At 31.8% G+C, this 20,364-nt stretch overlaps 8 non-coding genes across 8 annotated transcripts; all 8 read right to left on the bottom strand.

Annotated features, from left to right (window-relative positions):
• Positions 1-728: 728 nt before the first annotated feature.
• On the bottom strand, positions 729-800 carry TRNAW-CCA (transfer RNA tryptophan (anticodon CCA)). Its single transcript has one exon. It is a non-coding gene; the product is annotated as a tRNA-Trp (tRNA).
• A 2,384-nt stretch (positions 801-3,184) lies between these two features.
• On the bottom strand, positions 3,185-3,256 carry TRNAW-CCA (transfer RNA tryptophan (anticodon CCA)). Its single transcript has one exon. It is a non-coding gene; the product is annotated as a tRNA-Trp (tRNA).
• Positions 3,257-13,154: 9,898 nt separating this feature from the next.
• TRNAW-CCA (transfer RNA tryptophan (anticodon CCA)) lies at positions 13,155-13,226 on the bottom strand. Its single transcript has one exon. It is a non-coding gene; the product is annotated as a tRNA-Trp (tRNA).
• Positions 13,227-13,771: 545 nt separating this feature from the next.
• Positions 13,772-13,843, bottom strand: TRNAW-CCA (transfer RNA tryptophan (anticodon CCA)). The gene has a single exon. It is a non-coding gene; the product is annotated as a tRNA-Trp (tRNA).
• Positions 13,844-14,993: 1,150 nt separating this feature from the next.
• On the bottom strand, positions 14,994-15,065 carry TRNAW-CCA (transfer RNA tryptophan (anticodon CCA)). Its single transcript has one exon. It is a non-coding gene; the product is annotated as a tRNA-Trp (tRNA).
• Positions 15,066-17,630: 2,565 nt separating this feature from the next.
• On the bottom strand, positions 17,631-17,702 carry TRNAW-CCA (transfer RNA tryptophan (anticodon CCA)). The gene has a single exon. It is a non-coding gene; the product is annotated as a tRNA-Trp (tRNA).
• Positions 17,703-18,852: 1,150 nt separating this feature from the next.
• On the bottom strand, positions 18,853-18,924 carry TRNAW-CCA (transfer RNA tryptophan (anticodon CCA)). Its single transcript has one exon. It is a non-coding gene; the product is annotated as a tRNA-Trp (tRNA).
• A 1,343-nt stretch (positions 18,925-20,267) lies between these two features.
• TRNAW-CCA (transfer RNA tryptophan (anticodon CCA)) lies at positions 20,268-20,339 on the bottom strand. The gene has a single exon. It is a non-coding gene; the product is annotated as a tRNA-Trp (tRNA).
• Positions 20,340-20,364: the final 25 nt, after the last annotated feature.

Here is a 20,364-nt window from a genome sequence, read left to right as displayed (position 1 = left end):
AGTGATATAGGTATCAGTTTGAGCTATAATCACATTATTGAAAGTAGATAACAATCTTGGTAATTAGTTTCCAGTATAGTATTTTTGGTCAGAATAGAGCATTTTATCTTCAAAATGATAACCGACCCTGACGTGATTTGAACACGCAACCTTCTAATCTTGAGTCAGATGAGCTAACGTTGCCTCTTATTAAAACTGATTCAGTAGATTTTCTGGTGGTTTATATTACAAATAGTTCATCTGCTTATGCTAAACCTTGAATTAGGTAGTTGTCAAGCAAACAAGCTTACATCCTTGGTATCAAAACAAAAAGATATGTATTCTGGTTTTTCCTTCAGTGTAGAGTTTTTATGCCTCATAGTATACGTCATGTGAATGGAAAAAGTCATCTTTAAAATCAAATTGGTACTAAATGTATTTCTAAAAAAGACAAGAGACGGCAGTCATCCAAAATTGATCCAGAAAAGCGAATTGCTTTTATATGTATTGTTACATTACAGACATTTAGAGTTGGCCTTCAAGTAAAGTTTAATCTAAACTGGATATTTTTAGTATTATAATTATGAGAACTGATAAGAAGGTGAGATATTTAATGACTATGTGCTAGTGATATAGGTATCAGTTTGAGCTATAATCACATTATTGAAAGTAGACAGCAATCTTAGTATTTAGTTTCTTGTATAGTATTTTTTTGGCAGAAAAGAGCATTTAATCTTCAAAAAGACAACTGACCCCGACGTGATTTGCACACGCAACCTTCTGATCTGGAGTCAGACGCGCTACCGTTGCGCCACGAGTTCTCTTGTTAAATCTGATTCTGTAGATTTTTCTGGTGGTTTATATTACAAATAGATCATCTGCTTATACTAAACCTTGAATTAGGTAGTTGTCAAGCAAACAAACCTATATCCTCGGTAACAAAACAAAAAGATATATCTGGTGGTTTTTCCTTTAGTGTATAATTTTTATTCATCACAGTATAGGTCATGTGAATGGAAAAAGTCATCCATAAAATCAAATTGGTACTAAATGTATTGTTAAAATAGACAAGTGATGGTAGTGATCCAAAATTGATCCAGAAAAGCTAATTGCTTTTAAATGTATTGTTACATTACAGACATTTAGAGTTGGCCTTCAAGTAAAGTTTAATCTAAACTGGATATTTTTAGTTTTATAATTATGAGAACTGATAAGAAGGTGAGATATTTAATGACTATGTGCTAGTGATATAGGTATCAGTTTGAGCTATAATCACATTATTGAAAGTAGACAACAATCTTAGTATTTAGTTTCTTGTATAGTATTTTTTTGGCAGAAAAGAGCACTTTATCTTCAAAATGACAACTGACCCCGACGTGATTAGAACATGCAACCTTCTGATCTGGAGTCAGACGTGCTACCATTGCGCCACGAGGTCTTTTGTTAAATCTGATTCAGTAGACTTTTCTGGTGGTTTATATTACAAATAGATCATCTGCTTATACTAAAGCTTGAATTAGGTAGTTGTCAAGCAAACAAACCTACATCCTCGGTAACAAAACAAAAAGATATGTCTGGTGGTTTTTCCTTTAGTGTATAATTTTTATTCATCACAGTATAGGTCATTTGAATGGAAAAAGTCATCCATAAAATCAAATTGGTACTAAATGTATTGTTAAAATAGACAAGTGATGGTAGTGATCCAAAATTGATCCAGAAAAGCTAATTGCTTTTAAATGTATTGTTACATTACAGACATTTAGAGTTGGCCTTCAAGTAACGTATTCTCTAAACTGGATATTTTTTGTATAATAATTATGAGAACTGATAAGAAGGTGGGATATTTAATGACTATGTGCTAGTGATATAGGTATCAGTTTGAGCTATAATCACATTATTGAAAGTAGACAACAACCTTAGTATTTAGTTTCTTGTATAGTATCTTTTTGGCAGAAAAGAGCATTTTATCTTCAAAATGACAACTGACCCTGACGTGATTTGAACACACAACCTTCTGATCTTGAATCAGACGCGCTACCGATGCGCCACGAGGTCTCTTGTTAAATCTGATTCAGTAGATTTTTCTGGTGGTTAATATTACAAATAGATCATCTGCTTATACTAAACCTTGATTTAGGTAGTTGTCAAGCAAACAAACCTTCATCCTCAGTAACAAAACAAAAAGATATGTCTGGTGGTTTTTCCTTTAGTGTATAATTTTTATTCATCACAGTATAGGTCATTTGAATGGAAAAAGTCATCCATAAAATCAAATTGGTACTAAATGCATTGTTAAAATAGACAAGTGATGGTAGTGATCCAAAATTGATCCAGAAAAGCTAATTGCTTTTAAATGTATTGTTACATTACAGACATTTAGAGTTGGCCTTCAAGTAAAGTTTTCTCTAAACTGGATATTTTTTGTATAATAATTATGAGAACTGATAAGAATGTGAGTTATTTAATGACTATGTGCTAGTGATATAGGTATCAGTTTGAGCTATAATCACATTATTGAAAGTAGTCAACAATCTTAGTATTTAGTTTCTTGTATAGTATTTTTGGGCAGAATAGAGCATTTTATCTTCAAAATGATAACCGACCCTGACGTGAATTGAACACGCAACCTTCTAATCTTGAGTCAGATGAGCTAACGTTGCCTCTTATTAAAACTGATTCAGTAGATTTTCTGGTGGTTTATATTACAAATAGTTCATCTGCTTATGCTAAACCTTGAATTAGGTAGTTGTCAAGCAAACAAACCTACATCCTTGGTAACAAAACAAAAAGATATGTATTCTGGTTTTTCCTTCAGTGTAGAGTTTTTATGCCTCATAGTATACGTCATGTGAATGGAAAAAGTCATCTTTAAAATCAAATTGGTACTAAATGTATTTCTAAAAAAGACAAGTGACGGCAGTGATCCAAAATTGATCCAGAAAAGCTAATTGCTTTTAAATGTATTGTTACATTACACACATTTAGAGTTGGCCTTCAAGTAAAGTTTAATCTAAACTGGATATTTTTAGTATTATAATTATGAGAACTGATAAGAAGGTGAGATATTTAATGACTATGTGCTAGTGATATAGGTATCAGTTTGAGCTATAATCACATTATTGAAAGTAGACAGCAATCTTAGTATTTAGTTTCTTGTATAGTATTTTTTTGGCAGAAAAGAGCATTTAATCTTCAAAAAGACAACTGACCCCGACGTGATTTGCACACGCAACCTTCTGATCTGGAGTCAGACGCGCTACCGTTGCGCCACGAGTTCTCTTGTTAAATCTGATTCTGTAGATTTTTCTGGTGGTTTATATTACAAATAGATCATCTGCTTATACTAAACCTTGAATTAGGTAGTTGTCAAGCAAACAAACCTATATCCTCGGTAACAAAACAAAAAGATATATCTGGTGGTTTTTCCTTTAGTGTATAATTTTTATTCATCACAGTATAGGTCATTTGAATGGAAAAAGTAATCCATAAAATCAAATTGGTACTAAATGTATTGTTAAAATAGACAAGTGATGGTAGTGATCCAAAATTGATCCAGAAAAGCTAATTGCTTTTAAATGTATTGTTACATTACAGACATTTAGAGTTGGCCTTCAAGTAACGTATTCTCTAAACTGGATATTTTTTGTATAATAATTATGAGAACTGATAAGAATGTGAGTTATTTAATGACTATGTGCTAGTGATATAGGTATCAGTTTGAGGTATAATCACATTATTGAAAGTAGATAACAATCTTGGTAATTAGTTTCTTGTATAGTATTTTTGGGCAGAATAGAGCATTTTATCTTCAAAATGATAACCGACCCTGACGTGATTTGAACACGCAACCTTCTAATCTTGAGTCAGATGAGCTAACGTTGCCTCTTATTAAAACTGATTCAGTAGATTTTCTGGTGGTTTATATTACAAATAGTTCATCTGCTTATGCTAAACCTTGAATTAGGTAGTTGTCAAGCAAACAAACCTACATCCTTGGTAACAAAACAAAAAGATATGTATTCTGGTTTTTCCTTCAGTGTAGAGTTTTTATGCCTCATAGTATACGTCATGTGAATGGAAAAAGTCATCTTTAAAATCAAATTGGTACTAAATGTATTTCTAAAAAAGACAAGTGACGGCAGTGATCCAAAATTGATCCAGAAAAGCGAATTGCTTTTAAATGTATTGTTACATTACAGACATTTAGAGTTGGCCTTCAAGTAAAGTTTAATCTAAACTGGATATTTTTAGTATTATAATTATGAGAACTGATAAGAAGGTGAGATATTTAATGACTATGTGCTAGTGATATAGGTATCAGTTTGAGCTATAATCACATTATTGAAAGTAGACAACAATCTTAGTATTTAGTTTTTTGTATAGTATTTTTTTGGCAGAAAAGAGCACTTTATCTTCAAAATGACAACTGACCCCGACGTGATTAGAACATGCAACCTTCTGATCTGGAGTCAGACGTGCTACCGTTGCGCCACGAGGACTTTTGTTAAATCTGATTCAGTAGACTTTTCTGGTGGTTTATATTACAAATAGATCATCTGCTTATACTAAACCTTGAATTAGGTAGTTGTCAAGCAAACAAACCTACATCCTCGGTAACAAAACAAAAAGATATGTCTGGTGGTTTTTCCTTTAGTGTATAATTTTTATTCATCACAGTATAGGTCATTTGAATGGAAAAAGTCATCCATAAAATCAAATTGGTACTAAATGTATTGTTAAAATAGACAAGTGATGGTAGTGATCCAAAATTGATCCAGAAAAGCTAATTGCTTTTAAATGTATTGTTACATTACAGACATTTAGAGTTGGCCTTCAAGTAACGTATTCTCTAAACTGGATATTTTTTGTATAATAATTATGAGAACTGATAAGAATGTGAGTTATTTAATGACTATGTGCTAGTGATATAGGTATCAGTTTGAGGTATAATCACATTATTGAAAGTAGATAACAATCTTGGTAATTAGTTTTTAGTATAGTATTTTTGGGCAGAATAGAGCATTTTATCTTCAAAATGATAACCGACCCCGACGTGATTTGAACACGCAACCTTCTAATCTTGAGTCAGATGAGCTAACGTTGCCTCTTATTAAAACTGATTCAGTAGATTTTCTGGTGGTTTATATTACAAATAGTTCATCTGCTTATGCTAAACATTGAATTAGGTAGTTGTCAAGCAAACAAGCCTACATCCTTGGTAACAAAACAAAAAGATATGTATTCTGGTTTTTCCTTCAGTGTAGAGTTTTTATGCCTCATAGTATACGTCATGTGAATGTAAAAAGTCATCTTTAAAATCAAATTGGTACTAAATGTATTTCTAAAAAAGACAAGTGACGGCAGTGATACAAAATTGATCCAGAAAAGCTAATTGCTTTTAAATGTATTGTTACATTACAGACATTTAGAGTTGGCCTTCAAGTAAAGTTTAATCTAAACTGGATATTTTTAGTATTATAATTATGAGAACTGATAAGAAGGTGGGATATTTAATGACTATGTGCTAGTGATATAGGTATCAGTTTGAGCTATAATCACATTATTGAAAGTAGACAACAATCTTAGTATTTAGTTTCTTGTATAGTATCTTTTTGGCAGAAAAGAGCATTTTATCTTCAAAATGACAACTGACCACGACGTGATTTGAACACACAACCTTCTGATCTTGAATCAGACGCGCTACTGTTGCGCCACGAGGTCTCCTGTTAAATCCAATTCAGTAGATTTTTCTGGTGGTTTATATTACAAATAGATCATCTGCTTATACTAAACCTTGATTTAGGTAGTTGTCAAGCAAACAAACCTTCATCCTCAGTAACAAAACAAAAAGATATGTCTGGTGGTTTTTCCTTTAGTGTATAATTTTTATTCATCACAGTATAGGTCATTTGAATGGAAAAAGTCATCCATAAAATCAAATTGGTACTAAATGCGTTGTTAAAATAGACAAGTGATGGTAGTGATCCAAAATTGATCCAGAAAAGCTAATTGCTTTTAAATGTATTGTTACATTACAGACATTTAGAGTTGGCCTTCAAGTAAAGTTTTCTCTAAACTGGATATTTTTTGTATAATAATTATGAGAACTGATAAGAATGTGAGTTATTTAATGACTATGTGCTAGTGATATAGGTATCAGTTTTAGCTATAATCACATTATTGAAAGTAGACAACAATCTTAGTATTTAGTTTCTTGTATAGTATTTTTTTGGCAGAAAAGAGCACTTTATCTTCAAAATGACAACTGACCCCGACGTGATTAGAACATGCAACCTTCTGATCTGGAGTCAGACACGCTACCGTTGCGCCACGAGGTCTCTTGTTAAATCCTATTCAGTAGATTTTTCTGGTGGTTTATATTACAAATAGATCATCTGCTTATACTAAACCTTGCATTTGGTAGTTGTCAAGCAAACAAACCTACATCCTCGGTAACAAAACAAAAATATATGTCTGGTGGTTTTTCCTTTAGTGTATAATTTTTATTCATCACAGTATAGGTCATTTGAATGGAAAAATCATCCATAAAATCAAATTGGTACTAAATGTATTGTTAAAATAGACAAGTGATGGTAGTTATCCAAAATTGATCCAGAAAAGCTAATTGCCTTTAAATGTATTGTTACATTACAGACATTTAGAGTTGGCCTTCAAGTAACGTATTCTCTAAACTGGATATTTTTTGTATAATAATTATGAGTACTGATAAGAATGTGAGTTATTTAATGACTATGTGCTAGTGATATAGGTATCAGTTTGAGGTATAATCACATTATTGAAAGTAGAAAACAAACTTGGTAATTAGTTTCTAGTAGAGTATTTTTGGGCAGAATAGAGCAATTTATCTTCAAAATTATAACCGACCATGACGTGATTTGAACACGCAACCTTCTAATCTTGAGTCAGATGAGCTAACGTTGCCTCTTATTAAAACTGATTCAGTAGATTTTCTGGTGGTTTATATTACAAATAGTTCATCTGCTTATGCTAAACCTTGAATTAGGTAGTTGTCAAGCAAACAAGCTTACATCCTTGGTATCAAAACAAAAAGATATGTATTCTGGTTTTTCATTCAGTGTAGAGTTTTTATGCCTCATAGTATAGGTCATGTGAATGGAAAAAGTCATCTTTAAAATCAAATTGGTACTAAATGTATTTCTAAAAAAGACAAGAGACGGCAGTGATCCAAAATTGATCCAGAAAAGCGAATTGCTTTTAAATGTATTGTTACATTACAGACATTTAGAGTTGGCCTTCAAGTAAAGTTTAATCTAAACTGGATATTTTTAGTATTATAATTATGAGAACTGATAAGAAGGTGAGATATTTAATGACTATGTGCTAGTGATATAGGTATCAGTTTGAGCTATAATCACATTATTGAAAGTAGACAACAATCTTAGTATTTAGTTTCTTGTATAGTATTTTTTTGGCAGAAAAGAGAACTTTATCTTCAAAATGACAACTGACCCTAACGTGATTAGAACATGCAACCTTCTGATCTGGAGTCAGACACGCTACCGTTGCGCCACGAGGTCTCTTGTTAAATCCTATTCAGTAGATTTTTCTGGTGGTTTATATTACAAATAGATCATCTGCTTATACTAAACCTTGCATTTGGTAGTTGTCAAGCAAACAAACCTACATCCTCGGTAACAAAACAAAAATATATGTCTGGTGGTTTTTCCTTTAGTGTATAATTTTTATTCATCACAGTATAGGTCATTTGAATGGAAAAATCATCCATAAAATCAAATTGGTACTAAATGTATTGTTAAAATAGACAAGTGATGGTAGTTATCCAAAATTGATCCAGAAAAGCTAATTGCCTTTAAATGTATTGTTACATTACAGACATTTAGAGTTGGCCTTCAAGTAACGTATTCTCTAAACTGGATATTTTTTGTATAATAATTATGAGTACTGATAAGAATGTGAGTTATTTAATGACTATGTGCTAGTGATATAGGTATCAGTTTGAGGTATAATCACATTATTGAAAGTAGAAAACAAACTTGGTAATTAGTTTCTAGTAGAGTATTTTTGGGCAGAATAGAGCAATTTATCTTCAAAATTATAACCGACCATGACGTGATTTGAACACGCAACCTTCTAATCTTGAGTCAGATGAGCTAACGTTGCCTCTTATTAAAACTGATTCAGTAGATTTTCTGGTGGTTTATATTACAAATAGTTCATCTGCTTATGCTAAACCTTGAATTAGGTAGTTGTCAAGCAAACAAGCTTACATCCTTGGTATCAAAACAAAAAGATATGTATTCTGGTTTTTCATTCAGTGTAGAGTTTTTATGCCTCATAGTATAGGTCATGTGAATGGAAAAAGTCATCTTTAAAATCAAATTGGTACTAAATGTATTTCTAAAAAAGACAAGAGACGGCAGTGATCCAAAATTGATCCAGAAAAGCGAATTGCTTTTAAATGTATTGTTACATTACAGACATTTAGAGTTGGCCTTCAAGTAAAGTTTAATCTAAACTGGATATTTTTAGTATTATAATTATGAGAACTGATAAGAAGGTGAGATATTTAATGACTATGTGCTAGTGATATAGGTATCAGTTTGAGCTATAATCACATTATTGAAAGTAGACAACAATCTTAGTATTTAGTTTCTTGTATAGTATTTTTTTGGCAGAAAAGAGAACTTTATCTTCAAAATGACAACTGACCCTAACGTGATTAGAACATGCAACCTTCTGATCTGGAGTCAGACGTGCTACCGTTGCGCCACGAGGTCTCTTGTTAAATCCGATTCAGTTGATTTTTCTGGTGGTTTATATTACAAATAGATCATCTGCTTATACTAAACCTTGAATTAGGTAGTTGTCAAGCAAACAAACCTACATCCTCGGTAACAAAACAAAAAGATATGTCTGGTGGTTTTTCCTTTAGTGTATAATTTTTATTCATCACAGTATAGGTCATTTGAATGGAAAAAGTCATCCATAAAATCAAATTGGTACTAAATGTATTGTTAAAATAGACAAGTGATGGTAGTGAACCTTGAATTAGGTAGTTGTGAAGCAAACAAACCCTCATCCTCACTAACAAAACAAAAATATATGTCTGGTGGTTTTTCCTTTAGTGTATAATTTTTATTCATCACAGTATAGGTCATTTGAATGGAAAAAGTCATCCATAAAATCAAATTGGCACTAAATGCATTGTTAAAATAGACAAGTGATGGTAGTGATCCAAAATTGATCCAGAAAAGCTAATTGCTTTTAAATTTATTGTTACATTACAGACATTTAGAGTTGGCCTTCAAGTAACGTATTCTCTAAACTGGATATTTTTTGTATAATAATTATGAGAACTGATAAGAATGTGAGTTATTTAATGACTATGTGCTAGTGATATAGGTATCAGTTTGAGGTATAATCACATTATTGAAAGTAGATAACAATCTTGGTAATTAGTTTCTAGTATAGTATTTTTGGGCAGAATAGAGCATTTTATCTTCAAAATGATAACCGACTCTGACGTGATTTGAACACGCAACCTTCTAATCTTGAGTCAGATGAGCTAACGTTGCCTCTTATTAAAACTGATTCAGTAGATTTTCTGGTGGTTTATATTACAAATAGTTCATCTGCTTATGCTAAACCTTGAATTAGGTAGTTGTCAAGCAAACAAGCCTACATCCTTGGTAACAAAACAAAAAGATATGTATTCTGGTTTTTCCTTCAGTGTAGAGTTTTTATGCCTCATAGTATAGGTCATTTGAATGGAAAAAGTCATCTTTAAAATCAAATTGGTACTAAATGTATTTCTAAAAAAGACAAGTGACGGCAGTGATCCAAAATTGATCCAGAAAAGCTAATTGCTTTTAAATGTATTGTTACATTACACACATTTAGAGTTGGCCTTCAAGTAAAGTTTAATCTAAACTGGATATTTTTAGTATTATAATTATGAGAACTGATAAGAAGGTGAGATATTTAATGACTATGTGCTAGTGATATAGGTATCAGTTTGAGCTATAATCACATTATTGAAAGTAGACAACAATCTTAGTATTTAGTTTCTTGTATAGTATTTTTTTGGCAGAAAAGAGCACTTTATCTTCAAAATGACAACTGACCCCGACGTGATTAGAACATGCAACCTTCTGATCTGGAGTGAGACGCGCTACCGTTGCGCCACGAGGTCTCTTGTTAAATCCGATTCAGTAGATTTTTCTGGTGGTTTATATTACAAATAGATCATCTGCTTATACTAAACCTTGAATTAGGTAGTTGTCAAGCAAACAAACCTACATCCTCGGTAACAAAACAAAAAGATATGTCTGGTGGTTTTTCCTTTAGTGTATAATTTTTATTCATCACAGTATAGGTCATTTGAATGGAAAAAGTCATCCATAAAATCAAATTGGTACTAAATGTATTGTTAAAATAGACAAGTGATGGTAGTGATCCAAAATTGATCCAGAAAAGCTAATTGCTTTTAAATGTATTGTTACATTACAGACATTTAGAGTTGGCCTTCAAGTAACGTATTCTCTAAACTGGATATTTTTTGTATAATAATTATGAGAACTGATAAGAATGTGAGTTATTTAATGACTATGTGCTAGTGATATAGGTATCAGTTTGAGGTATAATCACATTATTGAAAGTAGATAACAATCTTGGTAATTAGTTTTTAGTATAGTATTTTTGGGCAGAATAGAGCATTTTATCTTCAAAATGATAACCGACCCTGACGTGATTTGAACACGCAACCTTCTAATCTTGAGTCAGATGAGCTAACGTTGCCTCTTATTAAAACTGATTCAGTAGATTTTCTGGTGGTTTATATTACAAATAGTTCATCTGCTTATGCTAAACCTTGAATTAGGTAGTTGTCAAGCAAACAAGCCTACATCCTTGGTAACAAAACAAAAAGATATGTATTCTGGTTTTTCCTTCAGTGTAGAGTTTTTATGCCTCATAGTATACGTCATGTGAATGTAAAAAGTAATCTTTAAAATCAAATTGGTACTAAATGTATTTCTAAAAAAGACAAGTGACGGCAGTGATACAAAATTGATCCAGAAAAGCTAATTGCTTTTAAATGTATTGTTACATTACAGACATTTAGAGTTGGCCTTCAAGTAAAGTTTAATCTAAACTGGATATTTTTAGTATTATAATTATGAGAACTGATAAGAAGGTGGGATATTTAATGACTATGTGCTAGTGATATAGGTATCAGTTTGAGCTATAATCACATTATTGAAAGTAGACAACAATCTTAGTATTTAGTTTCTTGTATAGTATCTTTTTGGCAGAAAAGAGCATTTTATCTTCAAAATGACAACTGACCACGACGTGATTTGAACACACAACCTTCTGATCTTGAATCAGACGCGCTACTGTTGCGCCACGAGGTCTCCTGTTAAATCCAATTCAGTAGATTTTTCTGGTGGTTTATATTACAAATAGATCATCTGCTTATACTAAACCTTGAATTAGGTAGTTGTGAAGCAAACAAACCCTCATCCTCACTAACAAAACAAAAAGATATGTCTGGTGGTTTTTCCTTTAGTGTATAATTTTTATTCATCACAGTATAGGTCATTTGAATGGAAAAAGTCATCCATAAAATCAAATTGGCACTAAATGCATTGTTAAAATAGACAAGTGATGGTAGTGATCCAAAATTGATCCAGAAAAGCTAATTGCTTTTAAATTTATTGTTACATTACAGACATTTAGAGTTGGCCTTCAAGTAACGTATTCTCTAAACTGGATATTTTTTGTATAATAATTATGAGAACTGATAAGAATGTGAGTTATTTAATGACTATGTGCTAGTGATATAGGTATCAGTTTGAGGTATAATCACATTATTGAAAGTAGATAACAATCTTGGTAATTAGTTTCTAGTATAGTATTTTTGGGCAGAATAGAGCATTTTATCTTCAAAATGATAACCGACCCTGACGTGATTTGAACACGCAACCTTCTAATCTTGAGTCAGATGAGCTAACGTTGCCTCTTATTAAAACTGATTCAGTAGATTTTCTGGTGGTTTATATTACAAATAGTTCATCTGCTTATGCTAAACCTTGAATTAGGTAGTTGTCAAGCAAACAAGCCTACATCCTTGGTAACAAAACAAAAAGATATGTATTCTGGTTTTTCCTTCAGTGTAGAGTTTTTATGCCTCATAGTATACGTCATGTGAATGTAAAAAGTCATCTTTAAAATCAAATTGGTACTAAATGTATTTCTAAAAAAGACAAGTGACGGCAGTGATCCAAAATTGATCCAGAAAAGCTAATTGCTTTTAAATGTATTGTTACATTACAGACATTTAGAGTTGGCCTTCAAGTAAAGTTTAATCTAAACTGGATATTTTTAGTATTATAATTATGAGAACTGATAAGAAGGTGAGATATTTAATGACTATGTGCTAGTGATATAGGTATCAGTTTGAGCTATAATCACATTATTGAAAGTAGACAACAATCTTAGTATTTAGTTTCTTGTATAGTATCTTTTTGGCAGAAAAGAGCATTTTATCTTCAAAATGACAACTGACCCCCGACGTGATTTGAACACACAACCTTCTAATCTTGAGTCAGATGAGCTAACGTTGCCTCTTATTAAAACTGATTCAGTAGATTTTTCTGGTGGTTAATATTACAAATAGATCATCTGCTTATACTAAACCTTGATTTAGGTAGTTGTCAAGCAAACAAACCTTCATCCTCAGTAACAAAACAAAAAGATATGTCTGGTGGTTTTTCCTTTAGTGTATAATTTTTATTCATCACAGTATAGGTCATTTGAATGGAAAAAGTCATCCATAAAATCAAATTGGTACTAAATGCGTTGTTAAAATAGACAAGTGATGGTAGTGATCCAAAATTGATCCAGAAAAGCTAATTGCTTTTAAATGTATTGTTACATTACAGACATTTAGAGTTGGCCTTCAAGTAAAGTTTTCTCTAAACTGGATATTTTTTGTATAATAATTATGAGAACTGATAAGAATGTGAGTTATTTAATGACTATGTGCTAGTGATATAGGTATCAGTTTGAGCTATAATCACATTATTGAAAGTAGACAGCATTCTTAGTATTTAGTTTCTTGTATAGTATTTTTTTGGCAGAAAAGAGCATTTAATCTTCAAAATGACAACTGACCCCGACGTGATTTGAACACGCAACCTTCTGTTCTGGAGTCAGACGCGCTACCGTTGCGCCACGAGGTCTCTTGTTAAATCTGATTCAGTAGATTTTTCTGGTGGTTTATATTACAAATAGATCATATGCTTATACTAAACCTTGAATTAGGTAGTTGTGAAGCAAACAAACCCTCATCCTCACTAACAAAACAAAAATATATGTCTGGTGGTTTTTCCTTTAGTGTATAATTTTTATTCATCACAGTATAGGTCATTTGAATGGAAAAAGTCATCCATAAAATCAAATTGGCACTAAATGCATTGTTAAAATAGACAAGTGATGCTAGTGATCCAAAATTGATCCAGAAAAGCTAATTGCTTTTAAATTTATTGTTACATTACAGACATTTAGAGTTGGCCTTCAAGTAAAGTTTAATCTAAACTGGATATTTTTAGTATTATAATTATGAGAACTGATAAGAAGGTGAGATATTTAATGACTATGTGCTAGTGATATAGGTATCAGTTTGAGCTATAATCACATTATTGAAAGTAGACAGCATTCTTAGTATTTAGTTTCTTGTATAGTATTTTTTTGGCAGAAAAGAGCATTTAATCTTCAAAATGACAACTGACCCCGACGTGATTTGAACACACAACCTTCTGATCTGGAGTCAGACGCGCTACCGTTGCGCCACGAGGTCTCTTGTTAATTCTGATTCAGTAGATTTTTCTGGTGGTTTATATTACAAATAGATCATATGCTTATACTAAACCTTGAATTAGGTAGTTGTGAAGCAAACAAACCCTCATCCTCACTAACAAAACAAAAAGATATGTCTGGTGGTTTTTCCTTTAGTGTATAATTTTTATTCATCACAGTATAGGTCATTTGAATGGAAAAAGTCATCCATAAAATCAAATTGGCACTAAATGTATTGTTAAAATAGACAAGTGATGGTAGTGATCCAAAATTGTTCCAGAAAAGCTAATTGCTTTTAAATGTATTGTTACATTACAGACATTTAGAGTTGGCCTTCAAGTAATGTATTCTCTAAACTGGATATTTTTTGTATAATAATTATGAGAACTGATAAGAATGTGAGTTATTTAATGACTATGTGCTAGTGATATAGGTATCAGTTTGAGGTATAATCACATTATTGAAAGTAGATAACAATCTTGGTAATTAGTTTTTAGTATAGTATTTTTGGGCAGAATAGAGCATTTTATCTTCAAAATGATAACCGACCCTGACGTGATTTGAACACGCAACCTTCTAATCTTGAGTCAGATGAGCTAACGTTGCCTCTTATTAAAACTGATTCAGTAGATTTTCTGGTGGTTTATATTACAAATAGTTCATCTGCTTATGCTAAACCTTGAATTAGGTAGTTGTCAAGCAAACAAGCCTACATCCTTGGTAACAAAACAAAAAGATATGTATTCTGGTTTTTCCTTCAGTGTAGAGTTTTTATGCCTCATAGTATACGTCATGTGAATGTAAAAAGTCATCTTTAAAATCAAATTGGTACTAAGTGTATTTCTAAAAAAGACAAGTGACGGCAGTGATACAAAATTGATCCAGAAAAGCTAATTGCTTTTAAATGTATTGTTACATTACAGACATTTAGAGTTGGCCTTCAAGTAAAGTTTAATCTAAACTGAATATTTTTAGTATTATAATTATGAGAACTGATAAGAAGGTGGGATATTTAATGACTATGTGCTAGTGATATAGGTATCAGTTTGAGCTATAATCACATTATTGAAAGTAGACAACAATCTTAGTATTTAGTTTCTTGTATAGTATCTTTTTGGCAGAAAAGAGCATTTTATCTTCAAAATGACAACTGACCCCGACGTGATTTGAACACACAAACTTCTGATCTGGAGTCAGATGCGCTACCGTTGCGCCACGAGGTCTCTTGTTAAATCTGATTCAGTAGATTTTTCTGGTGGTTTATATTACAAATAGATCATATGCTTATACTAAACCTTGAATTAGGTAGTTGTGAAGCAAACAAACCTTCATCCTCAGTAACAAAACAAAAAGATATGTCTGGTGGTTTTTCCTTTAGTGTATAATTTTTATTCATCACAGTATAGGTCATTTGAATGGAAAAAGTCATCCATAAAATCAAATTGGTACTAAATGCGTTGTTAAAATAGACAAGTGATGGTAGTGATCCAAAATTGATCCAGAAAAGCTAATTGCTTTTAAATGTATTGTTACATTACAGACATTTAGAGTTGGCCTTCAAGTAAAGTTTTCTCTAAACTGGATATTTTTTGTATAATAATTATGAGAACTGATAAGAATGTGAGTTATTTAATGACTATGTGCTAGTGATATAGGTATCAGTTTGAGGTATAATCACATTATTGAAAGTAGTCAACAATCTTAGTATTTAGTTTCTTGTATAGTATTTTTGGGCAGAATAGAGCATTTTATCTTCAAAATGATAACCGACCCTGACGTGAATTGAACACGCAACCTTCTAATCTTGAGTCAGATGAGCTAACGTTGCCTCTTATTAAAACTGATTCAGTAGATTTTCTGGTGGTTTATATTACAAATAGTTCATCTGCTTATGCTAAACCTTGAATTAGGTAGTTGTCAAGCAAACAAACCTACATCCTTGGTAACAAAACAAAAAGATATGTATTCTGGTTTTTCCTTCAGTGTAGAGTTTTTATGCCTCATAGTATACGTCATGTGAATGGAAAAAGTCATCTTTAAAATCAAATTGGTACTAAATGTATTTCTAAAAAAGACAAGTGACGGCAGTGATCCAAAATTGATCCAGAAAAGCTAATTGCTTTTAAATGTATTGTTACATTACACACATTTAGAGTTGGCCTTCAAGTAAAGTTTAATCTAAACTGGATATTTTTAGTATTATAATTATGAGAACTGATAAGAAGGTGAGATATTTAATGACTATGTGCTAGTGATATAGGTATCAGTTTGAGCTATAATCACATTATTGAAAGTAGACAACAATCTTAGTATTTAGTTTCTTGTATAGTATTTTTTTAGCAGAAAAGAGCACTTTATCTTCAAAATGACAACTGACCCCGACGTGATTAGAACATGCAACCTACTGATCTGGAGTCAGACGCGCTACCGTTGCGCCACGAGGTCTCTTGTTAAATCCGATTCAGTAGATTTTTCTGGTGGTTTATATTACAAATAGATCATCTGGTTATACTAAACCTTGAATTAGGTAGTTGTCAAGCAAACAAACCTACATCCTCGGTAACAAAACAAAAAGATATGTCTGGTGGTTTTTCCTTTAGTGTATAATTTTTATTCATCACAGTATAGGTCATTTGAATGGAAAAAGTCATCCATAAAATCAAATTGGTACTAAATGTATTGTTAAAATAGACAAGTGATGGTAGTGAACCTTGAATTAGGTAGTTGTGAAGCAAACAAACCCTCATCCTCACTAACAAAACAAAAATATATGTCTGGTGGTTTTTCCTTTAGTGTATAATTTTTATTCATCACAGTATAGGTCATTTGAATGGAAAAAGTCATCCATAAAATCAAATTGGCACTATATGCATTGTTAAAATAGACAAGTGATGGTAGTGATCCAAAATTGATCCAGAAAAGCTAATTGCTTTTAAATTTATTGTTACATTACAGACATTTAGAGTTGGCCTTCAAGTAACGTATTCTCTAAACTGGATATTTTTTGTATAATAATTATGAGAACTGATAAGAATGTGAGTTATTTAATGACTATGTGCTAGTGATATAGGTATCAGTTTGAGGTATAATCACATTATTGAAAGTAGATAACAATCTTGGTAATTAGTTTGTAGTATAGTATTTTTGGGCAGAATAGAGCATTTTATCTTCAAAATGATAACCGACCCTGACGTGATTTGAACACGCAACCTTCTAATCTTGAGTCAGATGAGCTAACGTTGCCTCTTATTAAAACTGATTCAGTAGATTTTCTGGTGGTTTATATTACAAATAGTTCATCTGCTTATGCTAAACCTTGAATTAGGTAGTTGTCAAGCAAACAAGCCTACATCCTTGGTAACAAAACAAAAAGATATGTATTCTGGTTTTTCCTTCAGTGTAGAGTTTTTATGCCTCATAGTATAGGTCATTTGAATGGAAAAAGTCATCTTTAAAATCAAATTGGTACTAAGTGTATTTCTAAAAAAGACAAGTGACGGCAGTGATCCAAAATTGATCCAGAAAAGCTAATTGCTTTTAAATGTATTGTTACATTACACACATTTAGAGTTGGCCTTCAAGTAAAGTTTAATCTAAACTGGATATTTTTAGTATTATAATTATGAGAACTGATAAGAAGGTGGGATATTTAATGACTATGTGCTAGTGATATAGGTATCAGTTTGAGCTATAATCACATTATTGAAAGTAGACAACAATCTTAGTATTTAGTTTCTTGTATAGTATCTTTTTGGCAGAAAAGAGCATTTTATCTTCAAAATGACAACTGACCCCGACGTGATTTGAACACACAACCTTCTGATCTGGAGTCAGACGCGCTACCGTTGCGCCACGAGGTCTCTTGTTAAATCTGATTCAGTAGATTTTTCTGGTGGTTTATATTACAAATAGATCATATGCTTATACTAAACCTTGAATTAGGTAGTTGTGAAGCAAACAAACCTTCATCCTCAGTAACAAAACAAAAAGATATGTCTGGTGGTTTTTCCTTTAGTGTATAATTTTTATTCATCACAGTATAGGTCATTTGAATGGAAAAAGTCATCCATAAAATCAAATTGGTACTAAATGCGTTGTTAAAATAGACAAGTGATGGTAGTGATCCAAAATTGATCCAGAAAAGCTAATTGCTTTTAAATGTATTGTTACATTACAGACATTTAGAGTTGGCCTTCAAGTAAAGTTTTCTCTAAACTGGATATTTTTTGTATAATAATTATGAGAACTGATAAGAATGTGAGTTATTTAATGACTATGTGCTAGTGATATAGGTATCAGTTTGAGCTATAATCACATTATTGAAAGTAGTCAACAATCTTAGTATTTAGTTTCTTGTATAGTATTTTTGGGCAGAATAGAGCATTTTATCTTCAAAATGATAACCGACCCTGATGTGAATTGAACACGCAACCTTCTAATCTTGAGTCAGATGAGCTAACGTTGCCTCTTATTAAAACTGATTCAGTAGATTTTCTGGTGGTTTATATTACAAATAGTTCATCTGCTTATGCTAAACCTTGAATTAGGTAGTTGTCAAGCAAACAAACCTACATCCTTGGTAAAAAAACAAAAAGATATGTATTCTGGTTTTTCCTTCAGTGTAGAGTTTATATGCCTCATAGTATACGTCATGTGAATGGAAAAAGTCATCTTTAAAATCAAATTGGTACTAAATGTATTTCTAAAAAAGACAAGTGACGGCAGTGATCCAAAATTGATCCAGAAAAGCTAATTGCTTTTAAATGTATTGTTACATTACACACATTTAGAGTTGGCCTTCAAGTAAAGTTTAATCTAAACTGGATATTTTTAGTATTATAATTATGAGAACTGATAAGAAGGTGAGATATTTAATGACTATGTGCTAGTGATATAGGTATCAGTTTGAGCTATAATCACATTATTGAAAGTAGACAACAATCTTAGTATTTAGTTTCTTGTATAGTATTTTTTTGGCAGAAAAGAGCACTTTATCTTCAAAATGACAACTGACCCCGACGTGATTAGAACATGCAACCTTCTGAACTGGAGTCAGACGCGCTACCGTTGCGCCACGAGGTCTCTTGTTAAATCCGATTCAGTAGATTTTTCTGGTGGTTTATATTACAAATAGATCATCTGCTTATACTAAACCTTGAATTAGGTAGTTGTCAAGCAAACAAACCTACATCCTCGGTAACAAAACAAAAAGATATGTCTGGTGGTTTTTCCTTTAGTGTATAATTTTTATTCATCACAGTATAGGTCATTTGAATGGAAAAAGTCATCCATAAAATCAAATTGGTACTAAATGTATTGTTAAAATAGACAAGTGATGGTAGTGAACCTTGAATTAGGTAGTTGTGAAGCAAACAAACCCTCATCCTCACTAACAAAACAAAAATATATGTCTGGTGGTTTTTCCTTTAGTGTATAATTTTTATTCATCACAGTATAGGTCATTTGAATGGAAAAAGTCATCCATAAAATCAAATTGGCACTAAATGTATTGTTAAAATAGACAAGTGATGGTAGTGATCCAAAATTGTTCCAGAAAAGCTAATTGCTTTTAAATGTATTGTTACATTACAGACATTTAGAGTTGGCCTTCAAGTAACGTATTCTCTAAACTGGATATTTTTTGTATAATAATTATGAGAACTGATAAGAATGTGAGTTATTTAATGACTATGTGCTAGTGATATAGGTATCAGTTTGAGGTATAATCACATTATTGAAAGTAGATAACAATCTTGGTAATTAGTTTTTAGTATAGTATTTTTGGGCAGAATAGAGCATTTTATCTTCAAAATGATAACCGACCCTGACGTGATTTGAACACGCAACCTTCTAATCTTGAGTCAGATGAGCTAACGTTGCCTCTTATTAAAACTGATTCAGTAGATTTTCTGGTGGTTTATATTACAAATAGTTCATCTGCTTATGCTAAACCTTGAATTAGGTAGTTGTCAAGCAAACAAGCCTACATCCTTGGTAACAAAACAAAAAGATATGTATTCTGGTTTTTCCTTCAGTGTAGAGTTTTTATGCCTCATAGTATAGGTCATTTGAATGGAAAAAGTCATCTTTAAAATCAAATTGGTACTAAGTGTATTTCTAAAAAAGACAAGTGACGGCAGTGATCCAAAATTGATCCAGAAAAGCTAATTGCTTTTAAATGTATTGTTACATTACACACATTTAGAGTTGGCCTTCAAGTAAAGTTTAATCTAAACTGGATATTTTTAGTATTATAATTATGAGAACTGATAAGAAGGTGGGATATTTAATGACTATGTGCTAGTGATATAGGTATCAGTTTGAGCTATAATCACATTATTGAAAGTAGACAACAATCTTAGTATTTAGTTTCTTGTATAGTATCTTTTTGGCAGAAAAGAGCATTTTATCTTCAAAATGACAACTGACCCCGACGTGATTTGAACACACAACCTTCTGATCTGGAGTCAGATGCGCTACCGTTGCGCCACGAGGTCTCTTGTTAAATCTGATTCAGTAGAT

Source organism: Taudactylus pleione, unplaced genomic scaffold, assembly GCF_031769625.1.
Source record: "Taudactylus pleione unplaced genomic scaffold, aTauple2 ptg000393l, whole genome shotgun sequence".
In the NCBI taxonomy this organism is placed as follows: Eukaryota; Metazoa; Chordata; class Amphibia; order Anura; family Myobatrachidae; genus Taudactylus; species Taudactylus pleione.
Note: the sequence above shows the minus strand (reverse complement) of the source record. Positions and strands in the feature narration are given on the sequence as shown.